Here is a 21,101-nt window from a genome sequence, read left to right as displayed (position 1 = left end):
TCTCCCAATAAATGATTCCATACAACCACCACCACCAAGGACTCTTAAATATCGTTTCTGATATAATGGAAAGAAAATACGGTTTTCTCCGTCCCAACGGGAAAGCGTCATTACACGTGGTCGTTTCATACCAAATGAATGTTTCAGCTTTTGAAAAGACAATGATTTTTGTTTTACTGACGGCATCCCACGTGGACCATGCCCTGCACTTTTACATGAACACTCAAACTCAGCTCTTCTCTTTGTTTATTGGTACGTGAAATGTTGGTTTCGCAACGTAGCTGAAGCAGGTTTTTTTTTTTAACTTAAGAAACGAATACGAAGTCACAATTTGACAGCAGGCCCATTCGGTGTATTGGTCAACAGTTTTTAGGTGAACGTCTGAATGCGATCGAATTCCTATACATTTAAGTTTATAACTTAGGTGTTTGACACAATAGGTTAGTGATCAAAAAACAAAAATAAAAAAAATCTCCTTTTTACATAGAAGGGAACGAGCTCTGAATTCTCCGTAAAGTTTAAAATATAAACCATCCGTAATTTTATTGCGTGTATGCACGCAATTATATGTCAAGAATATGGCAGGAATGATTAAAACAAATGATATAATACTTCGGAATAGTTCAGGAGCCAAACAATTGAAACACTACAGCCGGCCGAGGTGGCCGAGCGGTTCTAGGCGCTACATCCTGGAACGGTGCGACCGCTACGGTCGCAGGTTCGAATCCTGCCTCGGGCATGGATGTGTGTGATGTCCTAAGGTTAGTTAGGTTTAAGTAGTTCTAGGTTCTAGGGGACTGATGACCACAGATGTTAAGTCCCATAGTGCTCAGAGCCATTTGAACCATTTTTTCGAAACATTACGAAATAGTTACACAACCAGAAATAACATTCGCAAGTAAAACAGTTTTAAAAAATGAATTAACACTACAGAAACTGACAGAATTTCCCACTCAGAAAGAAGAACAACCGTAAGTTAGAGTTGCGCCTAGTGTTATATCTAGGTATTAAAATACCAAGAAAATGGATGGAAGCTTCTATCGCAAGTATTTACAAGAAGCGTGACAAGGACGAAATGCTCATTGGGCATCTGATTATAACACCACAAAAGTGAATCATCAGGAGAATAATAATGAGACCATGGGAAACCAGATAACCATATCATCGTGAGAATAATAGGTAAACTAAAAAAACTATACTGTATTGATCACGGAGATCCAAGAAGGATGAGCGAACTACAAACTACAACCAAGGCAGAATAGGCAGTTACGAGACCTTCACGAGGGCAGGTGTGTTTCGTCCGCAAGCGCCGTGCTAATAAATGGTTAGTGGGCAGAAATTATTTCAGTGGATTATTGTAATTGCTGAGGAAACGGAGGTGCTTTGTAGCACTTTATAGGAATATTGGTTATTTCATGAAAGTGAATTACTTACTGGCAAGGCTTGTGAAAATTAGCATCGAGAACATTTTATAAAATGAACTTAGCGGCTAATCCGATTGAGAATCGATGTTTGATCTGAATGAGAATCAAAAAGGACTACGTAAGTTTATTTGGTGAACTACGATAACGAGAATGTCAATTGCACAAACTATCAAGTGATGTAATGAATAAGCCTTAGTCACGGTTCACTGATACAAGAAGAAGGTAAAAGATTAGATGGGGGATGGGCAAACGAACGTTGAAATCGACGCCATGGCGAAAATTGCAATGATCAATGTAGCTAAAAGCGCGCGTGCGTGTTATGTTTATAAAAATCACAAAAAGAAACTACAAGTTAGAGAAATAAAGTAAGTGCAGGAAGCTATTATTTACATGGACATATACAATTGGAGAAGCGTGGTAGCTAGATGAATTATTTTACACAGGGTAGCTTCAGGGTTCAAAATTCAGTCCACAAATATGTATCAGAAATGAAAACAAAAAAATTACACTAGTTGAAGATGGGTAAAAACTCAAACGCTTCATCAAGAAAATTCATTTACACTGATGAAATTGTTTCACGGGCCAGAGCTCCAACTTTCCTGATTCTAAAACCACTTTATCCACTGAATTGGAAGTATGCTTCAAGAAATGGTGCCTCCACCTAAATCCTCAGGAAACAATTATAGTTGTATTTCACCTACGCGACAGAGGCAAATTACAAACCCGAAGTCAAAGGCGAAGTCTAGACGTACCGTAGTACAACAAAATACCTAGATATAACACTAGGCGCAACTCTAACTTACAAGCAGAAGGAATCTTGCAGCTGTAGCTACTAAAGTCGAAACGAGAAAAACCATTCTTCAAAACCTTGAACTGGTACCCAACGGGGAGCTAATGGTCGTGTTTTAAGATCCACAGCCCTAACCCTATCATTGCTACTGAATACTGTCGTTCGACCAGGATCAGTAGTGCTCACACTAAGAAGATGGACGTGCCAACTCAGTCAGTCAATGTAAATAATTACGGGATACATTCGGAGTAAAAAATCCTATGGCTTCCTGTACTCAGCAACCCACCTTCTCCAGCTCTAAGAAAATCAGTAGCTCTGCTGAAGGTCTGGAACAACTTTCAGAAGAATACTCAGCTACCAATTTACCAAGCAGGACACCAACGCTTGAAATTAAGCCGTCGTACCACATAACAAACAACTTTGTTCTGTTGCCTTTCACTGCTAACCTTTCACATAAAATCTGGTGGAAGCCGTAATCTATTGTCAACAGACATCTAGTCGAAAGCCCTTCGATCTCCCCAGATATCAATGGATTATCATCAACCGGTTCCTGAAGAGGGGCAGCAGCCTTTTCAGTAGCTGCAGGGGCAACAGTCTGGATGATTGACTGATGTGGCCTTGTAACACTAACCAAAACGGCCTTGCTGTGCTGGTACTGCGAACGGCTGAAAGCAAGGTGAAACTACAGCCGTAATTTTTCCCGAGGGCATGCAGCTTTACTGTATGGTTAAATGATGATGGCGTCCTCTTGGGTAAAATATTCCGGAGGTGAAATAGTCCCCCATTCGGATCTCCGGGCGGGGACTACTCAGGAGGACGCCGTTATCAGGAGAAAGAAAACTGGCGTTCTACGGATCGGAGCGTGGAATGTCAGATCCCTTAATCGGGCATGTAGGTTAGATAATTTAAAAAGGGAAATGGATAGGTTAAAGTTAGATATAGTGGGAATTAGTGAAGTTCGGTGGCAGGAGGAACAAGACTTTTGGTCAGGTGAATACAGAGTTATAAATACAAAATGGAATAGGGGTAATGCAGGAGTAGGCTTAATAATGAATAAAAAAAATAAGAGTGAGGGTAAGCTACTATAAACAGCATAGTGAACGTATTATTGTGGCGAAGATAGTCACGAAGCCCACGCCTACCACAGTAGTACAAGTTTATATGCCAACTAGCTCAGCAGATGATGAAGAAATTGAAGAAATGTATGATGAGATAAAAGAAATTATTCAGGTAGTGAAGGGAGACGAAAATTTAATAGTCATGGGTGACTGGAATTCGACAGTAGGAGAAGGGAGAGAAGGAAACATAGTAGGTGAATATGGATTGGGGGTAAGAAATGGAAGAGGAAGCCGTCAGGTAGAATTTTGCACAGAGCATAAATTAATCATAGCTCACACTTGGTTCAAGAATCATAAAAGAAGGTTGTATACATGGAAGAACCCTGGAGATACTAAAAGGTTTCAGATAGATTATATAATGGTAAGACAGAGATTTAGGAACCAGGTTTTAAATTGTAAGACATTTCCAGCGGTAGATGTGGACTCTGACCACAATCTATTGGTTATGAACTGTAGATTAAAACTAAAGAAACTACAAAAAGGTGGGAATTTAAGGAGATGGGACCTTGACAAACTGACTAAACCAGAGGTTGTACAGAGTTTCAGGGAGAGCATAAGGGAACAATTGACAGGAATGGGGGAAAGATATACAGTAGAAGAAGAATGGGTAGCTCTGAGGGATGAAGTAGTGAAGGCAGCAGAGGATCAAGTAGGAAAAATACGAGGGCTAGTAGAACTCCTTGGGTAACAGAAGAAATATTGAACTTAATTGATGAAAGGAGAAAATACAAAAATGCAGTAAATGAAGCAGGCAAAAATGAATACAGACGTCTCAAACATGAGATAGACAGGAAGTGCAAAATGGCTAAGCAGGGATGGCTAGAGGACAAATGTAAGGATGTAGAGGCTTACGACGTCTCAAACATGAGATTGACAGGAAGTGCAAAATGGCTAAGCAGGGATGGCTAGAGGACAAATGTAAGGATGTAGAGGCTTATCTCACTAGGGGTAAGATAGATACTCCCTACAGGAAAATTAAAGGGACCTTTGGATAAAAGAGAGCCACTTGTATGAATATCAAGAGGTCAGATGGAAACCCAGTTCTAAGCAAAGAAGGGAAAGCAGAAAGGTGGAAGGAGTATATAGAGGGTCTATACAAGGGCAATGTACTTGAGGACAATATTATGGAAATGGAAGAGGATGTAGATGAAGATGAAATGGGAGATACGATACTGTGTGAAAAGGTTGACAGAGCACTGAAAGACCTGAGTCGAAACAAGGCCCCCGGAGTAGACAACATTCTATTAGAATTACTGATGGCCCTGGGAGAGCCAGTCCTGACAAAACTCTACCATCTGGTGAGCAAGATGTATGAGACAAGCGAAATTCCCGCAGACTTCAAGAAGAATAAAATAATTCCAATCCCAGAGAAAGCAGGTGTTGACAGATGTGGAAATTACAGAACTATCAGTTTAATAAGTCACGGCTGCAAAATACTAACGCGAATTCTTTACAGACGAATGGAAAAACTAGTAGAAGCCGACCTTGGGGAAGATCAGTTTGGATTCCGTAGAAATATTGGAACACGTGAGGCAATACTGACCCTACGACTTATCTTACAAGAAAGATTAAGGAAAGGCGAACCTAAGTTTCTAGCATTTGTAGACTTAGAGAAAGCTTTTGACAATGTTGACTGGAATACTCTCTTTCAAATTCTAAAGGTGGCAGGGGTAAAATACAGGGAGCGAAAGGCTTTTTACAATTTGTACAGAAACCAGATTGCAGTTACAAGAGTCGAGGAGTATGAAAGGGAAACAGTGGTTGGGAAGGGAGTGAGACAGGGTTGTAGCCTCTCCCCGATGTTGTTCGATCTGTATATTGAGCAAGCACTGAAGGAAACAAAAGAAAAATTCGGAGTAGGTATTAAGATCCATGGGGAAGAAATAAAAACTTTGAGGTTCGCCGATGACATTGTAATTCTGTCAGAGACAGCAAAGGACCTGGAAGAGCAGCTGAACGGAATGGACAGTGTCATGAAAGGAGGATATAAGATGAACATCAACAAAAGCAAAACGAGGATAATGGAGTGTAGACGAATTAAGTCGGGTGATGCTGAGGGAATTAGATTATTAAATGAGACGCTTAAAGTAGTAAATGAGTTTTGCTCTTTGGGGAGTAAAATAACTGATGATGGTCGAAGTAGAGACGATATAAAATGTAGACTGGCAATGGCAAGGAAAGCGTTTCTGAAGAAGAGGAATTTGTTAACATCGAGTATAGATTTAAGTGTCAGGAAGTCTTTTCTGAAAGTATTTGTATGGAGTGTAGCCTTGTATGGAAGTGAAACGTGGACGACAAATAGCTTAGACAAGAAGAGAATAGAAGCTTTCGAAATGTGGTGCTACAGAAGAATGCTGAAGATTAGATGGGTAGACCACGTAACTAATGAGGAGGTATTGAATAGAATTGGGGAGAAGAGGAGTTTGTAGTACAACTTGACAAGAAGAAGGGACTGGTTGGTAGGGCATGTTCTGAGGCATCAAGGGATCACAAATTTAGCATTTGAGGGCAGCGTGGATGGTAAAAATCGTATAGGGAGACCAAGAGATGAATACATTAAGCAGATTCAGAAGGATGTAGGTTGCAGTAAGTACTGGGAGATGAAGAAGCTTGCACAGGATAGAGTAGCATGGAGAGCTGCATCAAACCAGTCTCAGGACTGAAGACCACAACAACAACAACATCATGAACCGGACAAGCAGTTGTGTGTACTGTGTGGATGGGATAGTTAAGCAAACTCTGAATGCAATGCCTCGTTACGGTCAATCCACCATATCGTTGCAGACTGTCCTCTTCGAGCGTACAAACGAACGATAATGGAAATTCACTATCCATCAGGAGACGCGATCGAATGGATCAGCGAACTGGATCTGGAAATGCAAGATCATATGAGCTTCTGATTGTGCACATTTTGTCCACAAATGTTTTACATATGTATCTGTTTTCATCAAACGATGAACAGGTAGTGTCTCATTGTTGTATTCCTTCAAGCAACTGAATCCACAGGTCACTCAGCTCACCCACCATCATCACGCATGCATTAAAAAAGATAAGGATTTAACGTCCAGTCGTTGAGGAATGATTAGAGACTGTCTACAAGCTAGATTTGAGAAGGAAATCAGACGCGTCGTTTGCGAAGAAATACTCCCAGCATTTGCTTTAAGCGGTTTAGAATGACTGCGAAGAATCGAAATCTGGACGCTGGACATCGATCTGAACTTCAGACCTCCGAAATGAGAGTCTACAGCAGTGGTTTCCAACTTGATGATAATTACCCCTAATAAATAAAATGAAATTTTCCGAGGGGTGAAAACAAACATACCGTTACACCTTGTGAAAATTCCCGCAATACTTCAGAAATTGCTTCATTAATCGTTTCGCAGCAGATAAACTGAAATATAACACAGAAGTAACTATGTTCATTGCTGTAGGCCCTACACATTATTATTATTATTATTATTATTATTATTATTATTATTAGCGGCAGTGGTCAGACACAAAGCATTGGTAGGCAGAAATTTTCCCGTTTCTGGCAGTTCCGAACTAAGTGGCCCAGAAATTAAGTGATTTACAAACATTACTCATAAGCATAGCGCAAACTACTTTTCTTTTTTAATGGTTGCAGAGTGTCGGTGAGGCAATTGCTAGTAAGAAGGCGTGGTACACAGAAGCATATTTTATGCCTGATGTCAGTGTTAATAGTTACCGTATTTTATCACATAAGCTCCCCCTCTCAGAAATTCCCCTCCCCTACGATTTTTCATCGTTAAGAAATTATTTTATTAACATAGCGCGTAATTCCCTCCCCTGGTTCGTTCTTCCTAGGGCGACCTTCAAATAACTTGACACTGGACAACAAGGAACACAGCGGCGCTTAGAATAAAAATATTTTCATTGCCACAACAGACCTAAATTTGAAAACTGAAGATGCTGACGTATTTCTAGGTCAGTTTGTTGCAAGTCGTCATAATGTAAAATATTTAAACAATATGGCAAAATTTAAATTAAAGGTGTTACCTTACGCCGATATAAACGGAGTGAAAGATGCAGGAAGACATTTCTCCGTTGTTCCCAATTCAAAACGGTACTGGCGGAGACAAGAAGATAAACTCATGGCTGCAAAGGCAAATCCCAAATATTTCCGTGGGCATAAAACAGGGATATACCCCGGAATTGATAATGGTGTAATTGCTTATTTCAATGAAATTCAGGATGATGGTTGTGCTGTCTCTTACGAAATTATGCAGAACAAAGCTCGCGAAATAGCTGCCAAGCTCAACACTGACACAAACGATTTTAAAGCAAACATTGGCTGGGTGATTCGTTTTATGAGACGGCAAAATCTGTCTACGAAAGAGAACATCTTTGTGCCAGCGTTTACCTCAAGGCCACACGGATAAGGTAATCGAGTTCCATCGTTACGTATTACAAGTGCGACAGCAATATGGGTATTTGCTCTCCCAGGTTCGTGGCGCTGATCAGGCGCCGGCGTTTTTTGATACGCCGCATAACACCACCGTTGCTCCAATTGGCTCAAAAAGTGTCATTGGGAGGACGACTGGAGCGGGAAACTAAGGTGCACAGTGACGTCGCGCATTCCAGCAGACAGCAGTAAACTTCCACTGTATGTCATCTTTAAAAGGAAACCATAACGAAAGAAGACTACACTACATGGAATTCGCTTACGAGTTCAAGGAAAAGGACTTTATGACAACAGATCTGATGGTGGATTGATTGGACAGAGTCTGGGGAAGACGACCAGGGGGCATTATTACAAAAGGAGTCCCTTCCTGACCTAGAAAGTTTTCGGATTCAACTTGTGGAGGCCGTAAAGGAGAAAATAAAACGCATTTCAAACAACTTCTTCGACGCCTGTATTCAGAATGGATGGCGGCAGGATCTCATCAGCTGATTCCAGAAGACAAGAGAGGGGAAGACATGAATACCAACAATGTGCGAGTGAATAGTCCGTGCATGGGACAAAATTAGTGTCGATACTGGTAAGAGGAGTTTTTAAAAAACTGGAATTTGTGCCACTGACGGTTCCGAGGACATGTTGAGGAATAGTGACAACTGTGAAGACGCTGTGCTACCTGAGCCTGTAAATAGTGAAGACAGTGACGAAAGCGAGGCCGCAGAATACGAAGGGAAAAGAAACAATGGTTTGCTGCTCTTCATTGTAAGCGTAATGAAACCGTGGTATGAATCCAGTTCTTTGGTGTTAATTGAAAATAACTATCGTTAGGTACCACTTTTTTCACAAATTACCGTAAATATAACTTTTTACCTACCTAACAACGTTTCCCTTCCTTTCTGAATTCCTAGAAGCATCACTCTACTACTAGCGTAATTCCCTCCCTAGTGTTTTCAAGAAAATTTTTCGAGAAAAAATGGAGGAATTACGTGATAAAATGCGGTAGCTTTGTTTTCTGAGGCGGACTTGTATGCAGCAAACGCAAAGCACTGAAAATTTGTTCTTCATTCCATAAAAAAGGTTGTTAGAGATACAGAGTACCGATCGTTCTCACTGACCCGTTACTTCGTGGTTAAATAGAGCATCTAAAAAACGAAATTTCATTATCTTCTGTCATTTATAAAAACTGAAGTACCGAAGAAAATCCTATTCCATTCTACAGATTAATTAGCGCTAGTTTTGATGATGGGGGAGCAGTGGAGGGGGTAATAGCTAATATCTGATTGCTCAAGGGTAATGGGCTCAGAGACATTGGAAACTACTGATCTGGAGGCATACGCTGCTGGTGGAATGATTAATACAGTATGAGAAGAGATAGACGATGATATGCAGCAAGTAGACGAATTAATTACTGTAAGGGATGACAAAGTTTCCGTCTAAGGGCATTGCTGCTGAGTATATGAAACGTAGCGCGACTCCTAAGCGCCGACATATAGGCAACTGGTTAGTTTGTCCTTCGTGTCTTTCCGAGGTGCGTCAGATAAACGTGGAAATGTGCACTTTGACGAAGTTATTAGAAAATGCATCCAAACAGGGCCAACGTGCTGTTAATTCTTTCTCGGCTGTCGAATAGCAAACATCGGCAAACATCCATCGGAGAACGAAGAACGTTTATGGGGCAGCATGTCTGTCGAAACAACGGAAACGTCCAGGAGAACTGCGGCAAGGGGTGCTACTCCTTCACGATGACGCACGTCCCCATGTCGCAAAGGTCGTAACGCTTAAGTTGAGCCAACTCATGTTGGAGACAGTCGGGCACCCGCCCTATAGTCCTGATCTCACCCATGCGATTATCACACCTTCGATCCACTAAAAAGGGCCTTGCCGGGTCGACGACTCCTGCCGGACGACGATATGCACCTGGCAGTTACGCATTTCTTGACAGAGCACGACACGGTGTTTTACTCAACAGACAGGCATCTTCAAACTCATCGGTGGATGATTGCCTCAATGCTCACGGCGATTTTGTCTCAGTGGCATACCAATTCACCGCTGCTTATGGAAGAAATACCCTAATGTTATTAGCACTCTCTCTCTCTCTCTCTCTCTCTCTCTCTCTCTCTCTCTCTCTCTCTCTCTCTCTCTCTCTCTCTCTCTTCTGGATGTACTGCACGCTGTAACGAGCTTTGAAACAAACCTAAACATAACAAGAAACTGTGAGAACAGAACTTCTCCAATAGTAAGGATGCCGAACAGGCGGCAGAGTGAAACTCTTTGGAAGAACGGTGCCACTATAAAGGTTAGACAGCCGACGGCTGAAGTGGCAAGGCGCGGCTTCGGCGGAGCGCACGGTGTTGTTTGGGAGTGCAGACCGGCGGGGGTCCAATAGCGGCCGGACGCGAAGGAAACAGCGTCCTGGTCTCCGCTCTGCTCCGCCCCATCCAAGTGGCTCTCGAAAAGGGTGGCGGCGCAAATGGGAGCTCAGAAGCTGAGGCTCCCAGAATCAATGGCTGCTTCAAGTGAGGGCCGCGCGGCAATCGCTCGAGCAGAGAACAGAACGACCCCCTGTGGTCGAGAGGGTGGCGCCGTACCGTGAACTTAGCCCGCAGAGCTGAGGCTACAACTGAAGTGGCGGCAAACTACCCACAGAACACGGTAGCGAGATGACGGTTAAATGTTCCATCCACACAGAACCATCTGAAGACTGAACACGACCTCTGACCGAACTGCTACAGAGAAGGATATTCATTCCCCCACTCGCTGTTATCAATTTACGGAACCACGGAAGGATTAAATCTGAATGGGCAGACGGGAATTTTGTAAATATAGGATGAATATCAAGAAAAGTACAACAAAGCTAATTGAAAGTAGCCTTATTAATGAATCTGAGGGAATTACACAGGGTGGCGCAAAAAAAAAAAAAAAAAAAAAAAAAAAAACTGGCCCCTGGTACTAGATTGCTCATTGTCCTCCGCCAATTGCCATCTATTGTTTCGACGTTGTTGCACCTATGTTTTATGTTGTCAGTGCGAAAGCCGTTCGGACTTCGTTAAGATATGTGAAGTGTGAAATAAATATCTCAGCGAGGTGAATCATCTTGAAGAAAGAATCGCAATAGTGAAGGTGTGCGCGAGTACCAGTTCCTTTAAGGAAAGGCGGGACATTGCTCGCAAAGAGGTTTTCTGGCGTTTCCATCCCACCGAAGAGCAGTATAGAGGATTTGGTGACAAAAGGGGCGTACTAGAGGACCCATTGCAAACTCAAGAAAGAATCGAGGCCTGTCTGTTCGAACATCTGCTATGATCGTGGGTATTCGAGACGAATGATACAGAGTCGACACGTAAATTGTCTCAACAAGTCAACGTTTCGCGCTGGTCTTCTTAACGTGTTTTACCCCATATGGGAATGAAGCCCTACACAATCTCGTATGTCCAAGATACGAAAGTAGAAGGTAAGACAATACATGTGAAATACTGTACGTGGCTATGTCAAACAATTGAGAGTGGAACGTTGGACACGCTACTGTTTTTTTAATGAGTGATCAAGCCTGATTCCATCTGACATGACGATGAACTCCCAGAACACCTGTTACTGGTCTACAAACAATACGATTAATGAGGAAACCCCTTTCGGTGAAAAAATCGGTGTGTGGTGTGTTGTGTTGTGTCCGCCAAGTCGGACTGTGGGTCTCATACGTTTCGGGGAAAAAAGCGAACGGTAATGTGTACAAGCGATTCTGGAAGAATTTTACGCACAGTTGAAAACCCCCGTCCCCTCCAATAAACATACGTATACCGTCTTTCAACGAGATGGGGGCGACCTGTCACACTTCACACGAGTCGTCAATCTCACGAATTCATTTAACATTCACATGACTGTGAGCAAATGATTTTGTCTGTCGCGTTCGTCAGGCCTAACCACGTTTCACTTTTACCTGTGGAGCAGTGTATGCAAATAATCCAACAACGTTAAAAGAGTTGAAAGTCAATATTTGCAATGAAATTTTGAGAACTGACGCAGAAGAGTTGCTGAAAGTGTATTTTGCATTTTAGGGCGTGTGAAAATGCACTGAAGCGCAAGGTCATTTTCAGTACCTAACGTAAAGCCGTAAATGCAGACCTTCGAATCACCTTACTTTTTATTTCTTTATCATCTAATTATTAGATGTTTATCTATCTGCTCGTGGCAGGCAACAGTTCGTGCGTAACTGGCGAGCAGTCTGTATCCGGGGCCGGTTTTTCGTGCGTCAACCTGCATTAGGGAGTGAGATAATGAAAGCAGTAGATGAGTTTTGATATATAGGCATTAAAATAACTGACGGTGACAGAAGTTGAGAGAATATAAAATTCAAAGTGGCACTAGAAAAAGAAGTGTTCCAAAAAGGAAAAATCTGTTAACGCTTAAAATAAATTTAAGTATTACAGAAACTTTTCAATCGGTATTTGTCTGGATTGTAGCATTCTGCGGTAGCAAAACGTGGAAGTAGGCACTTCAGACAAGAAGAGAATAGCTTTTGAAGTGTGGTACTACAGAACCATCCTAAAGATTATGCCCCGATTAAAATACCTTTGTAACTGAATTTTCAGGGAGTCGAGTGGTAGCGGCCAAACGCGAACCAATAGCCAGTTGTCTTTTTGTCGAGCGCCACGTGCTCGCTACGTTGCCCGTTTTGTAAGTGTACAGCCTTGTAGAGAATGTATGGCTGCTTGCCAAAACGCTCACCCCGCCAAAGCAATCTGTCAATCACAAAGTTATTTTAATCGGACTACTGATGGGTAGATATGATAACTCATGATGGGATACTAATCTGAACGAGAAAAAGAAACTAATGGTACAACTTTACTAAAAGAAGAGATCGGTTCATAGGGCACGTGCCGAAGCATTAAGGAAACGTTAAATTGGTAAATGAGAGATGTGGGCGAAAAATCTTTACTACAGTAAGCACTTGTCGTCACGGACAGTTCGGACCGAAACAAAAGTAGTCAATAGCACTTCACAGCATTCGGGTGGTCTGGTCACGTGGCGTCGCTCGCTTGCTAGTTTGGAGACCTAATATTAGATTTCATCATATTCTTTTGTTTCTGTATTAAGAACTCGCGTGTTATTACAGTACCGTACTTTCCCTACAACGCGGAAACTAATTACCGTACGAGTACCAAACTTGGTAGAATTAATGTCAAGGGCATGGGGAAGAGAAATAACGCATCATCAGTTCAAGAAATACTTTTAATGTGCCGCTACAGAACATCATACGATTACCTACCGGTACCATTACTGCTACAAGAGGGGTTCAATATGGCGCACATCAGTGTCCAGAAGAGTGTGAAAGCGCAGGATTGCATTCTGCACAGCAGAACGAAGCATTTCCGTAGGTATTCTAGCTACCTATTTTGATATGCTGCGCTTCAGATCAGCACGTGTGTGAATCTTCCCCTGGTAAACCCTGCCCTTCAGGTAGCTCCACAACCAGAAATCACAGGGAGTGAGATCAGGTGATCGTGCCGGCCAAGCATTTGGAAACGATCAGCTGATAATTCTATAGTTTCCAAATGTGTTTCGGAGAAGCAGGTGAACTTGACGAGCGATGTACGGTGGGGCCCCATCTTGCATGAAAAATTGAGTTCAACGCGTCTCTCTCCTGTAGGGCGGATATGATATGCTGGCGAAGCATATCGCAGTAACGCTGCCCAGTTACACTGCACGTCTTTGGTCCTTGACCACCAACCTGTTAAAAAAATAATGGGCCAATGATTAACGTAGCCGTCAATACACACTATATGGTGACACGTTCACCATACAGAGGAACCATGCACAGAGACTGGAAGATCCCCACATTCGGCAAATTTGTGCGTTGATCTCACTCACCAGAGAAAAATGAGTCGTCTGTCCATAAGATGGTCCAAGGACAGCCCTCGTCAACTTCAATCCTCGCGAGAAAGTGGAGAGCGAAGTCAAAACTTCGTTGTGCGTCCTGTGGTGCAAGTTGCTGTACGATGTGGATCTTGTTCAGATACCATTTGAGAATGGTTCGAAGCACCTTCCGTACAGTGGACCACGGGATGTTCAACTGTTGACACAGCACGCCCACAGCCTGACGATCGGGAATTACGCGCAGCGTTGTCTGCCATAGTAACAGCGATTTCATCAACCACCTGTGGTGCAACCGGTCGTCGGCCTCTTCCCGGAGCGACGCCCATTTCTCCCGTTGATTCCAACTACTACTTGATGCTCCGCACAGCAGATGGAGATAGAGGATTCTTCGCCAATGCTTTCAGAAGGCGATATTCTAGAAGTGCAGCTGCAGCATTACTGTTGTTACAATAACAATAGAGCTTCATCAATAATACCCTGCTACCTTTGTCCAAGACCATGTCGACACGACAAGAAATGCACTGCGACTGGTAAGGTGTGTCAGACTATGAATCACGATGAGTGATCATGGCAACTGGTGGTCATAGTTGGAACCGGACGGTGGTGCTGTGACGCATAGGAATCATGCACCCCATAATCTGGACATTAATGTTACCAAGTTTGATACTTATACGGTAATGGTTTCCGTGCTATAACGTGTTAACTAAGGAAAGTTTAATTATAATCACGCGGTACGTTGTTTCAATGTAATAACGCATCGAAGATTTATCACAAACATCGAACATCATTCTTGGTACGATTTGTTAAAATTAAAAGTCAGTTAACGGCACTTCAACAGCAAAGAACCCTTTGGAGATCCTAAGATAGATAATACTAATGCCAAGATTTGTATGTGAACGACATGGTTTCATGGTTATGGTGTCTAAATAAGAGGTCCGTGTCTTGCTAAATACAAACCTTTTCAGCATTTTCGCTTTTATATCATACTCTTGTTCTTTCTTATTCATGTAACTGAAGTATGCTCTGTAATATTTGATGTTATTTACATATGAGAGCGGTCTCTCTTAGGAACAAGTTTTTTTTCGATTTTATGACTTCAGTCTGATAGAAAAATTAAAGCTGAAACCAACTTGTTAAGAATACTTCGCTGTTCACTCCGAATATGACGCAATTTCCGAGGGTGTGGACAGGCAGATCACAGCTTGAATTGCTGCGACTAAAACGAGCAGCAACGAAATTTATATTCTTGCTTGTCACAAATATTTAGCTGTGATCGAATCGTTAACACCACGTCCGTAAATGCAGCGTTGGAGACAAAGATCGCAGCAAATAGCGAGTGATGATAAACTTCGTGCAAAACACAGAACCGACATTGGTGTTATGGTGTCCGTCGGTGATCTGTACCAAAATTTCCATACTTCACGTTCTACATCTCGCTAAATGATCATTTAAAGACGAAATATACATTTAATTGTAGCAAGCAACAGAATTCGCCAAGACAACTATTCAATGCAAATTGTGGTACAAATTACACAAAGGTATCGCTGAATGTGAGACCTTAACTTTTCCCGGCGAATTGAATGTTCAAATAACTTCCGACAGCAAACCCATAAGTTATTTGAACAGGTATCGCTGAATCTTTACAATAAATCGATGTTCCAGAAGCAGAAGCCAGCAACAAGAACATTCACGTACTAAGACATGGACCAGCTTATATTTCCTTTCCTTTTGTCACAAAAATAACAGCAGTGTGACAAAGTACATTATTTCAAGAATCATTTGCTGACAAATTTTTCCCGCAATGTTTCACACGTAAACATTCAACTTTCTGTATGTCTGTCACAGCGCCAACAGGACACCCAAGATAATGTCTCCGCCAGACCCGACACAAGCACAGTCTAACATCTGTGACACAAGCACATCCGAAATGAAGCAAACTCATTGGCTCTCACTGTCTTGAAATGCTGTTCGTTAATCACCCTCCTAGCCGAGCTGTCTCTAACGTTAAGTCCGTAACCAGGCTCATATGCTTGAAACAGCTGTAGTTTCCCGTACTTAATCAGAGACGAAAAGTGTTGCACAGGGCACACGGGAGAGATGCATTAAATCCATCTTCGAACAGAGAACGAAGACACAAACAGCATTGGAAGTTAAGCGCATCCATCTTTGGACAGAGAACGAAGACACAAACAGCAATTGAAGTTAAGCGCCCAGTGTTGTGTGCAGCTGGGCTTTGTCGCAGTCCGGGTCACAGAAGTCGACGTGTACTTCGTGTGGCTGACCGATCGCAATGTATATGCACCTGGGCGTTGCTGTTTTATGAGAAGTATGATTTTAACGTGGTGTTACTAGGGTGGTTTTCACCTATTTTTGGAAAAGCACACTAAGGTAACATACGATCAATAGAAAATAACATGGGTCTACGTGGGAAAGTGAGAGAATAACAGAAACGTGCTATCGTGTTTAAACGTGCCCAAGACCACACAGTGAACGATGTTACACCGTCTGTCGGTGCATCAACGTTGAGTGTCCATCATGTTTACAAGAGATGGAGTTTCCGCTCACAACCATGTAACATAGCAGTTAAATGATCCTAACAGACAGGGAAAAGGATCCAAACCGTCAGTGCAAGATGACGAGGGTCACGGTTTCAAATGCGATGGGAACTGGTAGACTACTGTCAGTGAAAGCTGATCCATCTCAACCAACTTCCGAACGAACAATACGGAATAATGCAATGGATATTTGGAATCAGTAGCCTGGAAAATGGCCTTTGCTCCTAGTAGTAAAAAAAAAAAAAACTGCAGCTCTTCAATCAACCAAACGACACAGGAAATAAACATTAGTTGATTCTCAAATAATGCAAGTCCGTAAATGGGCCAATGGTCCACTAAGGTGTTGAATTTGAAGTGTGTATTGTGCCTAACGGAGCCCAGATGGTTCTGTGATATTTTTCGGGTGTTTTTCGTACCATGTCATGGGTCCATCTGTTCAGGTTACCATGTACATGATTCGGGATCCTCACTCCAACATTCTCGATGACTAAGTGCTGCAGTTTCCTTCACATGATGCATGCTGTGGGCACTCCCACCTTTCAAGATGATGACATCCGTGTTCAGAATGCTACAGAAACACCTTCCTCGTTTCATCAATTCTCAGGCACTTTGTCGCTTCTTGGTTACCCACTAAATAAGTATCTTGATCACACAGAAAATGTCGGGACCATTTTAAAAACAAATGAAATGTAGCAATCAACTTCCTAGCGGTCTGGTAAAGGAGAGCATTTCGTCAGCTGGATATGCCATAGCTGAAGAAGTTCTGGACTTCCCTCCTCACCGAAGAGGCCGTTATTGAGGCTGGAGGCGGTATTATCGTGAGTCCTTATTTGTTTGGAGCGATTACCTTCACCACACGTAAACTACAAAGAAAATAGACGCTGAATGTTCACGCTACAGTCAAACGTGCCAGAAAGACACTACTGGCTGATTCGTCACGTAATACTCTGGCCCTAGCTACAGCACCCGCCTGCATCTGCGCACCACTCCATCTGGTGACTGTCGCCGAGTCTCCGAGCTCCTGGAAAGAATCACGCGGCCCGGTACCGACCTGTGGTGTGGGCGGCGCTCCCAGAATACCCCTCGGTCGCCGGTCACGTGGCTGGGCTGGGACGGGCGGCGTGCTCCGGCCTCGCTCCGCTGCCCTGGAACACAGGAGGGACGCACAATGCAGCCGGCTTTGCTGCTCCGCTGCCGCACAACACAGCCCGTATTAAACGGCCTACTCTGCTTTGTTTTCGCCCGTTTTCAAAAACACCTGCCTCAGCGGCGCCACAATGACGTCGCTGTATTACTGCAAATTAACAGCTCCAACAAAATTTCTAATTCCCTTTAACACACACACACACACACACACACACACACACACACACACACACACACACACACAGAGAGAGAGAGAGAGAGAGAGAGAGAGAGAGAGAGAGAGAGAGAGAGAGAGATATATATATTGCCAGGTGATGTAGCACTACTGGTTCATCAATGTACAGAGACAACGAATGAAACTCCTGCTAAGATACTGTAGACACCATTAGAGCATATCTAGTAGTAATTAATTCGTCCATTGGCTGCATATCTCGTCCCACGCAATGTTAATTACTCCATCATAAGATTGCGTGTAGTCTGTTCTTTCGGACATGTTCGACGCACTCGCATAACTGATTCGCCTCGTTGGGACGTGAATCCACCACCTTCAGTGCGAATATTCAATCACGTTCGACTTCCTGCGAGAATCTGAAAGTAGAGAACGTGGACCACATGGGCGGGGACAGCGGTTAAGTAGTGCTCGGTGTGAGCATGGGTCGGTCGGGAAGCGTGCCGAGGTAGCCCGCGCATTTACGATAAACACTGTGTCCGGATGGCTCGGTGATTACCGCAATTTCCTAGGAAGCGGGAAATCCCGAGTCCGGGTCCGGCACACATTTTCATTCGTCGCCGCTGCTTGCATATCAGGTCCCGATGCAACTGACATCAACAATTTCTTCCCTTTCCTTTCTGCCCCCTCCACTCTGAATGAACATAACCGTTCCATCGGAACACGCCTCTCGACTCCCATTTCGGAGGTCTGGACTTCAAATCCATGTCCAAGCATCCAGATTTGGCTTTCCCCTCAGTTCCTCTAATGGCAAATACTCGTAATGTTCCTTCGAAAACGATGCCTTCCATTTCCTTCCCAACTCCAGCTTGTGCTCCGACTCAAGAATCTTGTCGTCGATGGGACCTTAAATCCCCGATCTTCCACAGCGTATCCATGATAGTGGCTGAGCTCAGTGAGTTGCTCATTAAACTGCAAGAAGGAATACAGACACGAGACACTTTTCAGACAGCTTTGTCTATGCGAAGATGAGTTTTGGGTTTCCATACGACTTCTATTGCGTAAACCGTTTGTGTCTTCATCATTACTATTTGACTGGCGCATAAGTTCGCAGCGGTTTGCCGTTAGTTTAGCAAACGTAACAGATACATATAACGGAGACTTTCGTGATCAAAGAAACAGTACACTCTCCTTCATTACTTACAACAGTCTGCCAACGCTGGGAAAACTTTACCATTCGCGGCTGTGGAAATCACATGGTTTTGAGACGAAGAACTCATCGAGCATTTTCGGTGCGCATTTTCATCCGGATAGTAAGTTCCTCGGAGGTTGTTCGACAGAGAGAAGGAAAGGTGAGAATCTGAGGGCGCATGATCAGGTGAATAAGATGGGCGCGGCGTGCCTTCCCAACCCAAGACTTGCATAGTATTTTTTTGTCAGTCTAGCAGAATGCGGGCGACCTTTATCGTGTAGTAGCACCACTTCACGCATTCTTCCTGGTCGTTGTTCTTAGATTGCGTCTTCAAGACAGCTCAGTTGTACACATATGCCAGCAGTGATGGTTACACTTGGGGGAAGCAATTCGTAGTACACCTCACCGTCATCTCACAAGATGTGTAACACTATCTTTTGTGGCTGCGCGGATGTCTTTGTACACGGAGTAACTGCTTTCTTTGGGCTGAAGTCATTCCGTCTTTTCCTTATGTCAGCATAAAAACACCATTTATCGTGACCGGTAACGATACAGAATAGACGGTTTTATTCACGAGCAAGATAAGATGATCACATGCTGATTTCGCTATTTTGCCTTACAGCTTGCGGTACGCATACACCCGATTCTTTAACCTTTCCCATAGACTGCAAATGTCGCACGATGCGATGGTGGAATGATCGCAGCTCATCATATCTGCCAGTTCTCGAGCGCACTGATGACGATCATTGTGGATTAATGTCTTTAAACGATCTTATTCAAACCCCGAAAGTCCTCCTGAACGTGGAAAGTCACGTCAAAACGAGCCTCTTTAAACATGAAAATCATTTCCTTGCCGTGTTCTGACCAATGACATTATCCTAATACACTCCCCAAATGTTTCTGGCTGCCTCTGCTGCTGTCACCCACTCACTATCTCCAGAATAATTCGAACAACAACAGTGAAATACAAATAAAAACTCACAACGGACCAATAAACGCATAACAACCGGAATACCAAAATGCAAAACAAAAACGCTAAGAATTATCCGCCAATTTAAGACATATCTGTCATTCATTCTGAACGCTGGAGTTAGCTTTGATCTTGTAACTTGTTTTTTAAATGTATTACGCCGACTGATGATAGCAGGAACAAACATTCGTGTATTGGCAAAAATAATGCTCCCGTCCACATACATCGAACTAATGGACAACGTGTAAAGGAACCGGTACATAAATCAGTAACAGGTTACCCAAATATATCCATTATTCTTTCACGATCTTCAAAGCGATACGTTCGTTCCAACGCCGCTGTTGCCTAGTAGGACCACAGAAATGCAAAATAGAGTGTATTTCAGCACAAAACGGTGTTCACAACACAACTTGTACCAATGCTCTCAGTAAAGACATGAACTCACCTGGAGACGTCACTGTAGAAAAACCGCAGCTCTCTTGAGGTAGTTATTCCTTACGAAGTGTACCAAAGTAAAAAATAGCAACTTCATCTAGTATTCACAACCGGTCTCTGTGCTGCCACGGCGGCACTACCTCCATTACATACGTCTGCCTACGAATTTACGTGTAATATTTGTTTCCTTAAAGACATTCAAGAGGCACCCACGGAAAAATGCATAAAGCCAGCACTAATCAGCATACAAAACGCACTCTGTCAACATGTAGCGCATTGTTAGGTGGCGCCACTGGCATCACACACTGTAAGGTCTTGCTGGCGACGTAAAAGCCCATGATTCAAAGGGCAAAGAAAACCCACTACGCAGGCGAACAATACTTAAATTATTTCCGCGTGGCTGGAAAGAAGAACTTCCAGCCACTATCTATGCAATAACTCACTGTGTGCCCTCAAAATTTCTACTACAGGGCGCATGCAGCGACAGCCGTTATTTCATAAGGCTGTTAGTGGCAGCACCTCCCACTTTTCTAATGTTCCAGCCCAGCGATACTTCACCGTACTTTCGGGAGAGACACTACGGTGTCCTAGACGTACTGTGCTATCTTCTCTGTTCGATATATCCAATTTGGAGTCTAGATTAGAGAGCGCTCTGCGTCCGGAACAGATGAAGAGCCTAACTAAGAAATCACCATTCTTCCTGAGTGTGCCGCTTCGGATGCTGTGAATTCTCTACGAAATAATACACTGGTATGTGAAATTTAAAGACGAAAGTAGGTTCTTGATAAACAGTTCTTGTGGGTGAGCGTTCCATTCTCCAGCAGCGCGGTTGATAACTGCTGGGCGGCCGCTGGTGAGTGTGTGTACGAGCTACACGTCTCCCAAATGCACGCCACACGTGCTCAATAGGATTTAAGTCGCGGGATCGGGAAGGCTAGTCCATTCCCCGAATATCCTCTCGTACCAAGAGCTTCTCCATCTACACTGTTCGATGCGGTCGCGCATTGTAATCCACAA

General features: G+C 43.2%; 1 long non-coding RNA gene across 1 annotated transcript in view; it reads right to left on the bottom strand.

Moving 5' to 3' along the window:
- LOC124607349 overlaps window positions 1–21,101 on the bottom strand; it is a 347,199-nt gene that overhangs the window by 238,496 nt on the left and 87,602 nt on the right. Inside the window, exon 2 of the long non-coding RNA XR_006978813.1 lies at window positions 17,224–17,317. This is a non-coding gene — a long non-coding RNA (uncharacterized LOC124607349). The remainder of the gene's footprint in view (window positions 1–17,223; window positions 17,318–21,101) is intronic.

Source organism: Schistocerca americana, chromosome 3, assembly GCF_021461395.2.
Source record: "Schistocerca americana isolate TAMUIC-IGC-003095 chromosome 3, iqSchAmer2.1, whole genome shotgun sequence".
Lineage (NCBI taxonomy): Eukaryota > Metazoa > Arthropoda > Insecta > Orthoptera > Acrididae > Schistocerca > Schistocerca americana.
The sequence above is the reverse complement of the archived record's forward strand: the minus strand, read 5'-3'. Positions and strand labels throughout refer to the sequence as shown.